This window comes from Ischnura elegans, chromosome 3, assembly GCF_921293095.1.
Source record: "Ischnura elegans chromosome 3, ioIscEleg1.1, whole genome shotgun sequence".
Taxonomy (NCBI): domain Eukaryota; kingdom Metazoa; phylum Arthropoda; class Insecta; order Odonata; family Coenagrionidae; genus Ischnura; species Ischnura elegans.
In genome coordinates this window covers 35,015,710-35,027,797 of record NC_060248.1, presented here as the reverse complement: position 1 = coordinate 35,027,797, position 12,088 = coordinate 35,015,710, and positions in this window count along the sequence as shown.

Sequence of the window (12,088 nt, the reverse complement as noted above, 5' to 3'; positions counted from 1 at the left end):
ATCATCAAAAGAAATAAAAAAATTGACTTTTAAATCGAGAAAAATTTCTCTGAGCCGACCACTGCGTGAAGACACCCGAGCGTTGCCGAGGCCAGGCGTGACGTCATAGGTGCCTAAAGAACCGTAGGGAGTAGGGAAATACGCTGAGCGCATGCTGTAAAATTTGTTTTGAGGGAGTGTTTAGCCGCTCATCGTCACTTTATTTTGCTCTGTTATTCTTAGCTAAGTTTTCCTATTGCTTTTGTGCCGCGATTATTACTTGGGATATCAAATATGCGACATCGGGATGATGAAATACAAGCGTTTCACTTCGTATGTTTTAGTTATCAGAAAAATGGATGATAACGTTGCCGCTCGTTCGAATAGTACACCTGAAATTTATCTACATCTACATAATACCCCGCAAGCTGCCTATAAGGCGTGTGGCAGGGGGTGTTAGGACATCAGCCTATTTTTAGGACTCCAAAAATTGGTGCCACGACCCTCATGGAATTTGTTATGACAAATTATTGCTATACGTCGGCGAAAAATCGAGATATAAAAGAAACTTGTAAAACTGGAGGATAACGATCGTAAGCTAACGAGTTGTGTTGCTGAATTTGGTAACGTATTAGTGGAGAAGGTAATCCTATCCGTCCTACGGTACGAATTCACAGCAAAACAGTCTGCACACAATCCACATGTGAGATCGAGAATCGGTTCCGATGCCAACACACACAAGTTACAATCTATTTCAATCATAAACAATATGCATGCATGTACCATAAAAATATAGTGGGAAATAGGCAAATAAAATTATCAAAAACTGGAAGTCACTACCATTGTTATATTCATCACGTAAAACTTCCAATGATAACAGAGCTTCACATGATGAAAAAAACTATTTATTCACTGATTTAAAGCCTTAAATTAGCCCACGCAAGTGACACAGGTGACTTTTCTCGCTACTATTCGTTGAAATAGTAGAATAACAAACTTCACACACAGTTTTGATCTTGATAGCTTGATCGTGAAATATCATGTCTACGGTGAACAATGGAGGTGAACACAACACGCCACTGACAACTTTTAAACTAGGTACTGTTAGACATTTATCGATAGCGTAATAGCACTTTTTACAATTCAATCCCGATGGAACACTGATAAGTCTTGGCCGATATGTTTCAACCTCGTAAAACTTTGTGCATTAAAACCACTGGCACTATGATTATTAGCGGTAGCTTGACGGGAGATGTCACGTTGAAAATAACACTATTTTGGCACAAAAATGTTCTCCTATCTAGATGTTCTAGATGTCTCAAATCAGCGAGCAAAAGTTGCATTGACTGGAATTGACCTCATAATACAAGCACAGGCAGTCCTAAACGACGAATTCTCCGGTACTTACGAATAAACGGATGAAGTTATTGTATGTAAAAGCTAAGCGGACATTAGTAAACATCAAAATCGTTCTAATTACATACTTAAATGAATGATGTGCCGTCGATAACATCAACTTACAATTAATGTATCCCCCTTCCAACGGCCGCGGCTCAGACTCCTACAACGATGTTATTTAGGTATTTAAAAATTTTTGGTTTAACTGCTCCAGTTTTATACTTTATGCCCTTACTCAGATATTAATATTATAAATAATACAAAATATGAGGGCTTCCGAGCCCATATCGTCGGATATTTATCTTTAAATAGAAAATAATCAACACGTCTAACAAACGAAGCTCTCACAACTGCTGGCAACTATTACAAACAATCACAACAATTGCTCCGTGTGATGTTTAGGCACCTTTGACGTCATCAAGGCTTCGTCGGCAGTGGCTTGGGGGGTGAGGGAGTTTTTCCCGCGCTTTAAAATTCGTCATATTTATCATTGAATATCTCGCGAAGGAAAACTCAGATATAGATGCGGTTTTCTTTGTTGTATTCAGAAAATAATTTTCTGTCCGCCTGTGAAATAAAAAAAATTCATGCAAGTTCCTCATTTTTACAGTACAACTTAGTCACTCAAGGAAACGTGATTTTCGCAAGACAAATAATTGAATAAGAAATACCTTTATTTGCCCTTATCTTCCATATTGTATTATTCACTGCCTATTCTCTCCTGCAGCTCACGGATAACATTGTACATTAAAAAGGACATTAACGGAAAAAAGAACGTAAACAAAAATAATAAGTTATCAGCATCACAAAAAATGAAAATAAAATCATTTTTACCTACCTATATTATGTAAGACTTGTTTAAAAGTCTTTCTACCACAATCGTGAATCGCCAACAAGATACGAACTATAGTCAACAGCACGAATCTTATTTCTAAAATGGCATTTAGTGTACTTGTTAACTTTGAAATTAATAACCACCACACTTTCGATGTAATATACCAAAAACAACAACTAATTTCCTACCTTATATTTCTCCGCTTTTGATTTGAATGCGCTTTGATTTAAACAGATGTTTGTTCTCGCGGAAAGAAGATTCAAAGAAATAGACACTTCAAATGTTACTTTCTTAATTTCCTTCCTTATCTTTATCATCCTTTCGTTTTATTTCCTTTATATTCTTTCCCAATTTAGCTCCTCTTGTTTGCATAAACAAATATGTTGCTATGATTGTTCGTTTGTATGACTGCCGCGCCGCCATTGGAATTTGGTGGCCATTTTTTGAACTAATCCCTATACTCACTTTTAATTGAATAGACGGATAAATAATTGTAAATTTAGTGTTTTCATAATTTTTCCTGGGGTTTCAGACAATTTTAGAGGGGGTCTTCATTAGACTTTTTGCCGTATCTCGTCTCGTTCACCCCAAACATTTGTATAGGTGAGTGAATGAATGAATGAGTGGTCGTAAGTGGTCTTTATGGTAAATAGATTCCAAACTCGTTATAATCGTACCGGTTAACCTACCTATTAAAATCTGTTCAAAAAATAGCCCTACTGTGTATTGTCCAACGGATTTCAGAAAAAAAAATGGGAAAATGATTGTGTACTTTATTACAGTTATCTCGTGGCACAGCTTGGAACTAATATAAGAGCTTGACATTTCAATGGCGGCCGGATGTATAATACATGTCCAGCTGTTGGCAAATTTTGGGGAGTACCACCTAAATTTTATTCCCAGCTACAGCACTGGCGTGTACACATTATTGAAAACGATTGTGCATCTTACTTGTTCACTTATCTGAACTAAAATTTAGCAAAACTTTCAGCCAATGGACATGACACAGTCATTTCCTTTATCCATACTAATGTAAGAATCGCGCTCATTTCCGAATTTGACACTGCCATTCAATGAAGCTCCAAATTTGGCGTTTATAAATATGAAGCTGCTGTTGCCGAAGACAAACCCAACACCCTTCCCGCCTGCACCTGTATGTTAACACATTCCGTGCTGACCGTTTTTTGAAGAAAATGCCCTGTGGCTGACTTTTTGGCAAAAATTTGTATTTTTTTATTATTATTTTAACGACGTGATCTTATGATTTGTGATGCCTGCTACATGTTTTCGCACTTTTTTTAAAAAAATAACCCTTCATTTTTTGAAAATTTGAAATTTAAATTTTCAAAGTATCCTGTCAAACGTTTGATACCTTCCCGCAACACACCTACATGTTTCCCACATTTCTTTGCTCTTTGTCAGTACTGTAGCGAAAACCCGTTCAGACTTTATCACTTTCTGGAAAAAACTAATGGAAATAGTAATGCAGCAAACATTACTTTTATAATCTGGAAATGATACATTCAAATACGACTTTAAATGTTTTATTGCTCAAAAGAAAATATTGCGAGTATTACCAATATTTCCAGCAAAAGTGTTGCTCCCTATTGTGAAAAAATTATTATGAACGATATGATATGCTTTGGATAAGATTTTATAATGATAAACATTGGTTTATAAATGAAAGGGAAAATTTGTATGAACGAAGAATTATTGCAACGAAACATATTGTTTTACAAATCAAAAATTGACCAGCATTTTTAGAATAATTTTTCAGTTACTAAATACTTCGCATAAAATAATATCTTTTTAAGTAAATATTGAAATATAAAATATAAAAGGTAAACATTAAAAAATAATTTTTTTCTGCTGGGTAAATAATTTTCTGCATCACAAATTCTTGTGATACTTCTGGAAACAGTCAAGACACAATCGAGGATCAGATAGGCAGGGCTATAATATGATGTATCTTGGTGGACATTCTTCTTGAAGCACTGCCTACATCTCTTCTGTTTTTGTCTTTTCTGTCTATCGTGTTTTTCATATAATCGGGTAAATGTCCTAATAAGCCCTTGGTTTTGGTTGTGGCAGGCTAGGATGACTATCTCTTCAAAGGGATCGAAGGTACAGGTATTGTCATAAGAGATTCTATAACTAGAATTAGAAAGTCGATGAGAGGAATTTTTCAAAAATTTTCTTTGAATAAAAATTACGTTTCAGCAACAGTGATTTCAGTTGGTGGTTTCCCAATTTTTAGTACCATTTGATGGATTTCCTTTCAATGGAAAAGTCAGACATCATTTGATCCCAATGATCGAGGCCACAATTGTAATTGCTGTATTCAACCACCGCATGTGGCTTTCTCGGCGTGCACCCTCGTTTTTTCGTAGATTTTTTCATTTTTTGCACTAAATTCAGCGATGATCATCCGCACTTCCCTCTTATCCGTCCACCTTAGGATACCGATTTATACTCATGAAAGGCCTCCACCACCTCACCTTTCTTTAATTCGCAGCAGAGCACCAAAAGAGGAATAACTTTCTTGCCTCTCCTCAGTGTCCCCGTCAAGTTAGGTTTCCCATTTGGATGGAGTCTAGAACTGGCTACACTGTTATAAAAGTTATCAATATAAAAGGATTAGCCTCAGTCTAAATGATCCTACATCATTTCTTTACCATCTTCTCCGAATGCCCTTTTCCAGACACTTCTGAGTTGAAGGACCTGCAGTGCCAAGCCCTTTGCTTCCGTCAACATATACAACTTTATTGCGTACCTGTAGCGCTTTCCCCTCACATATTCACTATATCCCAGCCTAGCTCTCCAAGGAACCATAGACTCTTCCAAACTTAGGTCATGTGAGCGGGTCACTACTTTTTCCATTGATTCCTTGAATGCGTCTATATGGGGCTAATTTTGAATAATCAGTGGGCCAGAGGAGTGTTAGAGTCAGAGAACGTAGATAGGTTCTTGTTGATTTGAAGGGCTTGGAGAATTGACATGAATTGATCACGCGACTTCTCTCTCCTGAAGCAATGCAAGTCATATAAAGATCAAGATTTTCAATTATTGGAGATACGGGAGATTTGGATAATTCTAGCACGAAAAATAAGGCCAAAAAGTGGGTATATTCTTCTATGGTTAAGTATTTCCATCTAGTAAATTTCCTTCAGGACACGTATAGCCCATTTTATATCCTCGGATGTATATATCCTCGGGCCGGATCAGTTTCTCCGAGTTCGGCGGCATGTAACTGGGTTAGTGGAAATTGTTCTCTTAGGCTTTTTTTTGTTGGGGAGGATGCCAAATAGAATGCTTGTAAGTATTTCGGATATTATGGAAAAATCAAGTAATGAGTCTCTAATTCAAATGCTAGTGAACATAAGGATGGGGAAGTCTAGCTATTGTGCATGAAATGTAAATAGTAAAAATAAATTGCAATGTGGAACCAGGACTTCACTGAAGTTATTGTAAAATTTATGCAAATATACTTATTATTTCATGCATAGCAGCAAATAAACAGGGATAACAACAAATTTTGCCATGATGAAATCATAGCAAATAAAATTCACTCGGAAACTTAAAAGTATGAGAACGGAAGCATTTATTAATATCGTAAGGATAAAAATAACCATACCTGGAGTACATATGTCCGAAATTAGGCAACCAGCTAAGCAATTTACCACGATAGCGTTAATTGAAGTTAAAAATAAAAATAACAACAAGGGAAAAATATTTGTATTCCTTCTTGTAAAAACCAATTAAATAAACACAATCTAATTATTGCGTTAAAAGTCATGAAGAAAGATAAAATACCTTGTAATAAAGTAATTACCTATTCTCGTCATCAAAAGTATCTTTTTATTATTTCGCTCTGAATATTTGTAAAAGTTTTTTTAAGGTAAAATAACAATTGTGAGATAATATAAATGTTTTCTGCATTATAAAATGAAAGTAATAAAAAATACATTGTAAAAAGCCACTCCCAAAGACGTCCTTGCAGAGAAAAACAGGGTAAAATAGAAAAACACAGAAAAAATCGAAAAAAAATTTTTTTCGGAGCTTTCCGTACGGCAAACAGGCGAAGAGTGGTGACTGACCCTCTCCCATACCCTAACAGCGGTGGCTGGCGCTCAGGGCGGAACATAACGCAAAAGGGAATCGTGACGTAGCGTCTACGTCATCAGTCACTGGGTAGTGGCTGCCATGACGTAGACGCTACGTCATCAGCACGGAACGTGTTAACAGGCATGGCACAGAGTTGTACAAACTTTTGCATATCGGGTGTCCACAACGCTGCTGGTACTTGTTAGCCTCGGGCCGCCGACATGATGGGAAAGTCCACACGGGATTAATGAAAGACCACAGCTGCAATGTACAGTTATATTTCTAGTTACCTTCAGGCAAATAAAAGTTAAATTTTATAATAGACTGACACTTGCAAAAATTAGTTGCAAGTTTCTCTCGTTTCCCTAATCAAAACTGGTGCGACCCTGGAAGTAAAGTAGAGACAGAGTATTTGGTAAAAAACAGCGCATTCCTAATACGAAAAAAATAAACAGCATATATCTGTATCAATTTTTTTGCAGAAGGAATGGTACTTCTTCGTAATTATGTACGTATATAGCATTTATTTAATTATTAATCCTCTGCCCTCGCAATCACTCTTCATTATGCCTACAATTTTTTGAAACTATATTATTTCTTTTTTAAATTCCAGTGGTGAACGCCTCATGTTCATGAGAAAACACTCTCATGATGCAAAAATACATTCACTCAAGGGAAATGAGGTATATTTAGGGGTGTTAACAGAAATTTATGTATTTGATGATGAGATCTATCAAATTCGTAACTCTTCAATGCTATTAATTGCAAGCATTTCACTTCAAAATAATGGATAAAAGTGGATCGCATTGCACTCATCCGCGCTCCGTGGACATTTTAGTGAACCGATGAAAATGCGACCGAAGTGGCAACAGAAATCAGCCGTCTATGGGATGGATTGGGTCTCCTCTGAGCAGTCCCCTTTTGCGGCTTCTTACCAAGGTTTTCATGAGGGTTATCTTCTCTCCTACTCTGCTTAGGACTTAGCATTTCTTACTCATCGTCAGTCGATCCGTTTGATCCTCATCATTACATATACTTCCATATGGATGGATATGAGGTTCATCATTCATAAATATCACCACTTTTCGAAAGCCTCCACCATTGATCTCTTCACTGCTGTCATTGTTCACGCCCCTCTTCTGTAGAGAATCAGAGCGTAGAGATTTTCTCAATGGAACTTCGCAATGAAATGCTATTTTGTTTTCAGTTCCAAGGATAATCGGTTGCGACGCGTCGCAATTTTCTCTTTCTAGCTAAGACTCATTCCCAGAATTGAATATCAATTTGGGAGAAGACAGAATTGCTCTGGATTATGGAGACATTTGAACGGATTGGATGCAATCACTTAATGGTAAGAATGGATTTAATTTATTTCCTTAAAAAAACTAATACATGTGCTGTGACCCTTCTCTTGAAAATCAAAAATATTATCCTTTTCATAAACTAAGAGAGTCACTTTTTGACAACATGTAATTTTGACTTATGCTAGTATAAATAATTGCTTTTTGATTACTTGCTTCTTTGATTATTGCCTTTCCAATACGATATCAAGATTTACGATCCAATAACAGTAAATTATTCTTTTTTGTAGTATCATATTGAAAAGTTCGTCTTCTAACCATGAGACAGGGTCTTCCCCTAGTCACAAATTTTTTGATGAGATAGTATTTTTTCGAAAATGGATCATGAAGGAGGATTTTTCATTGTTATTTCCGAATAGCTTGATTGTATTTATTGTAATCCTTCATTTAGATTTTAGGATGCTATTTTTTCTTCTCTTCAGACTTATCGATTAAGTTCATACTGTCTTCTTTCCTTTGACCTAAGAAATTTACCTACTACATATTTATATATGCTCTAATTTTGTGAATAATTTGTTAGAATCAATATTTTAGTATGATATTAATGTGAAAATAGTTTAATTAATTACTAGAAAATAAATTAAATGATTCTCTAGATAACAAACCCATTAATGGGACATAATGGTCATGTAACCGTGAACGGAATGTCAGTGCTACACTACTACACATAGTTACTGCAAGATTATGAATGTGTATCTTTCTAAAGAAATCAATGTGATAATTTATGCAGTTTTGCCTTTGCTAGAACTTATTACAGTCGCTGAAGTATTTTTACTTAATTAGGAATGATATTATTACATTCACCCTAAATATGTCCTTTTGCATGCATTTGTATAGGAATTTATTTGAAAAGTCTCATCCAGTTCTTACTAAGCCTGTCTTTCTTTAGTTCTTATTTCAAATTTAATTTTCAACTGGGAGGGGAAAACCGCGATTTGGTAGTTATTTGCATCGTTAGTACATGTGATGCCTCTTATTTCAACAGGTGAATCTGCATTATGCTGCGTTGTCCCGGAAAAGCGGTGCATCAAACTGTCACTTGAGACGAAGATTGAAGAAATTGAAGAAAAGGGCGTGGAGTCGTGTTGCTTTCATCAGTGTACTTGGACTATTTGTGTGTGCTTTTTTATTGCTGTGTGCTTTATTGTAATGTGTTGTTTTTTTTCAGCGTTATGGGGGATGTAGGCAGGAGAGTAGGAAATCGTCTTCGACATGCGCTGCTTTATGCGCAGGAAATTAGATAGCACTTACGTAGTACTTAGGTATCTTAGTTAGGATAAGGAACTTAGGTCCGTATTGTTTTTGACCTCGTGGGGCCGCTGCGATGGATGGGTACTTTATCATGGGGTGGATCGTAGGTGTGTGAATGTGTGCTTGGTATGAGTGAGTGCTTGTAGTAGTAGTAGTAGTAATAATAGTAGTGTTAGTAGTAATGCTAACACTAACTTCCCTTCCTTTACTAAAAATCCTTCCCCACCCTCCCTCCCCCTCAAATCCAACCTGCTCCCTCTACGTGGGGAGGGGGAGTAACAGAGGAAAGTCCATGAAACTCAACTGGTGATGTGAATGAGTGATGAATGTGACTTTCCTCTGGCTAAAGCAGTGTGGTATCCTAGTGTCCTATCAAATTCTGTGAATGTTCTAAATACTTTGCAGGATAGGTTTGGAGGAGTGATGGATTTACCCAATTTTTTTCTTTTGTAATTTTTTCCGTTTATGTTGTTTTCCCCAGTGTATCATTTGTTCTTTTGTTTGAAATGTTTTATGATAATCTTACTGATCCAATTATCGTGTGGTTTTTAATTATATTTTGCAGTTTTTATGTATTCGCCAATTTTTGGAATTAAATTTGATTAAATAAAATATTTTCTCTTAACTATCATTTGGTGATTGAGTGTTACTGCTTTTTTTTTTAAATGGAAACATTTTTTTAAGAATTAAAATAATTGTAAATGTATCTTCTATATTTATTTTTCACTACCAATGGAATATTATGCCAATGGAGGTTTCAGTGATACGTTAATTTTCACTGCTCTCAAACACTTTCTTCAATGATGAGCGTTGATAATGATATACATGTGATCATACGTTTAAAATAATGTGACATTTCAAGTGATGCACATCAAATGCATAGATTTCTTAACAATAATACTTGATTTTTAGTTGATTGCGGAGTCTCTTTATAATTCGTCCTGTGTGCAATATTATAGCAATATACTCTTTGTTGGTATGTACAGAATCAGCTTTAATCATTAAAGAAATGAAGTACTGTGCTTTTTCCATTTATTTTTTGTTTATGCCTTTTCTTCAATCATGTACATTTTATCCAGTCTGGGTTTTTTTAAAAAACTGTTGTGCAATGCAAATAACATTCTTACAACCCTATTTCAATTGAATTTCGATGAATTCATTTATTTTTTATGCGATTATATTGATGGCTTTGACGGAAAATATAATTTTTCAGTAATTTGAGTTGTTTTAATAAGTGAGAAATATTTATTTCTTCTATTTTTATTGAAGTCACTCAAATGCCCAGCAGTGATGGAAACATTTTTTTACCGCATAAATGGTTCCAAATGGTTCTTAACATTACTAAGCAATACTTGGTTTTCATGATAATGTATTTAGGGAGAGAATTTCTCGGAGAAAATTCAATAGTCAAGTTTCATAGTCAAGGTAAATAATAAAACTATTTCTATTATTAAAAAAAAAAAACAATGAACCGATCCGGTTATACCAGATGAGGCTGTGTCATTATATTATTGTGGTTCTGTCTGAACATTAGCACTGGAGACTCAACTATCGAATTTTTAAATGTCGATTGTTACTACATTTCCCCTTTTTAATTCACTTGCTAGAGGCTATGTCAAGTGTAATTGGCGTGCTGAAATTATGATAAGCAAAATTGTAGCTTTTATTTTGAATATGGTGGGAGGGTGGTGACTAAAAGCTCAAAATATTGAACAGCTTGTTATCAGTCTATGGATACCATCGACTTTGTGCTACATCAGTGTGAAGCGATTCGGTCGGAAGTTATTGCTCGCGGTTCGCTGCCAGGGAGAAGTATGGACATTCTGTGACGTAAATTATGTTTTTTTGTAATTCGAGCGCATATGTCGGTTCTTTAGTTCATGGTACAAGTTCATTAATTACTCTTCGACTGGGCAGATTTGTCTGTTATTCCGTAATTGACTTGACATCAGTAGGTGAAAATGTTTACCGTGAGATTCATTCAAATAAGTCTGCGAAAAATGAATTTTCCAACCTTTACTGGTGAGGAACTGCTAAGAGTCATCTATCATGTTGGTAATTGAGGATCAGGTGTGTAAGCATATTGCTGACATGCTTACTGATGAAGTTCAGATTACGCAAGTCCAAGTAGTACATTATAACCGTAAGTACGAAAAATCACCTTTTTATAGTCATCTATATTTTAACCTGAATAGAAAGTAGGTAGTCAATGCAAACTAGAAAATTTCTAGGTACCTTAGGCAAGGGCAAGTTTGTGGGGCAAGTTTGTGTATCATTTGGTGATGAAATGGCTAACGCAGAAGCCACTGGTAGTGATTTGTGCCAGTTGCACCTTCAAAAGGAGTGGTCGTGATCAGAATTTTGGGCCTGTGATGTCGCAACCTTTTTTTGCTTCTCAAACAATAATAGTCATCTAGTATAATCTTTAGAGCTTTATTTACTCTCCTGCATCCAAAATGGCTCTCTTACTAACAATCCGTCGTTTACTCCCCCATCACAATAGCGCCCTCAACACCAAAACAGCAATATATACATAGACACGCATACAAATAGAAATACAATTCAAACATCAATGCATAGTCCAAGGACCATGGCAAAACACTGGACGGCATGAAAATCGGCCCTGACACCATTCTGCTGATTCTCATGTAAAATGACCTAAATCCGAATATGAACTCCGTTTTTCCCCATCACACACCATTTTCGGGGGAGCTCCCCCCCTCCAATTTTTATGACTTTTTGATTTGCTATAGAAAAAAGATGTTTAGCTCATTTTAAAGCTAAATATTTTATTGAGACAATAAATATGAACTAACACATGGCAAAAATGGTACTGAGGATATTGAACAGATGAATGGAGGCGAGGACAAACGAGTATTTGGGCGAAGATTACCTAGTTTGGTTTTAGAAAAGGGAAGTCAACTCGTGATGCAATAGCGATAATGAGGTCCCTGGTGTGAATTGTGAATTAAATTGGGGTCTGAAGGTTGGGTGACAGACCTGGATGACTGGCAAAAGACTCCACCTCAACCTACATTGCGTGGTAGAGTGCATTTTAATATGTAATACGTAATTAGTATTTTCACAGAACATTCTTCCGTCATCCTGGGAGCTGCACTAAACACAACTACCTCTATTATTCTAGCCTGGACACTTAAAA